This window comes from Octopus bimaculoides, chromosome 5, assembly GCF_001194135.2.
Source record: "Octopus bimaculoides isolate UCB-OBI-ISO-001 chromosome 5, ASM119413v2, whole genome shotgun sequence".
NCBI lineage: Eukaryota > Metazoa > Mollusca > Cephalopoda > Octopoda > Octopodidae > Octopus > Octopus bimaculoides.
Genome location: NC_068985.1, coordinates 51,180,525 through 51,181,705, shown reverse-complemented (window position 1 = coordinate 51,181,705; position 1,181 = coordinate 51,180,525).

Below are 1,181 nucleotides of genomic sequence, written 5' to 3'. Positions count from 1 at the left end.
AAATAAATGATATAAATAAATATATATATATGTAAAATAAAAGACAAATATAATATTTTTGTGATTGTTGTTGTTGTTATTGATAGAGTTAAAGAGTTCAGTCGAGTTACAGATTTGTGAACACCTATAGAAGTGCACACACACCCATAAAAACCATTTGTTTCTTCATAATTTTCAGAAAGATGAATATTTTTTTTAATAAAACTTTCTGCAAATACCTTTCAGATGGTGTAGATTATTATCTCAGAATTTAATGTGGAAAAAAAAACTGACACATCACATAAATTTTTTTTTAATTTCCAGTTTCGTTTTATAGATGTAATTGATATGCATCAGTGTGTATGTATGTGTGCTCACTTGTTTTTTTTCTTGTTTTTTTTCACATTGAATTCCAATAAATTGTAACCTATACCATCTGAAAGGTATTTTTAGAAAATTTCATCAAAATATATCTATTTTCATGAAAGTTATGAGGAAACAAAATTCACATTTGTGAATTATCTGTAACTCCTCTGAAAATTTTTCTCACAGCACACACACACACACATACACATATAAATGTGTGTGTGTGACTTTGCATGTGCGTTTGTTCACAACCACTGCTTGACAACTGGTGTAGGTGTGTTTACATCCCAGCAGCTTAGCAGTTCAGCAAAAGAGACCAACAGAATAAATACCAGGCTTTAAAAATACATACTGAAGTTGATTCATTCAACTAAAATTCTTAAAGGCCACATTCTAATAACTGAAACACAAAAGATCAAAGATATGTGTCATAGGTGCTTGTGTGGGTGTGTGGTAAGAAGTTTGCTTCCATACCACACACCTGGTTTTGGGTTCAGTCCCACTGTATGGCACCTTGGGTAAGTGTCTTCTACTCTAGCCTTGGGCTGACCAAAGCCTTTTGAGTGAATTTGGTAGACAGAAACTGAAAGAGGCCCATCATGTGTGTGTGTATGTGTATATATTTGAGTCTGTGTTTGTCCCCTACACTGCTAAACAACTGGTTTTTGTTGTTTATATAACATAACTTAGTGGTTTGGCAAAAAAGACTGACAGAATAAGTAGCAAGCTTAAAAAACGTCCTGGGGTCAATTTGTCCAACTAAAATCCTTCAAAGCTGTGCCCCAGAATGGCCGCAGTCTAATGAATGAAACAAATAAAAGATATATATATATATA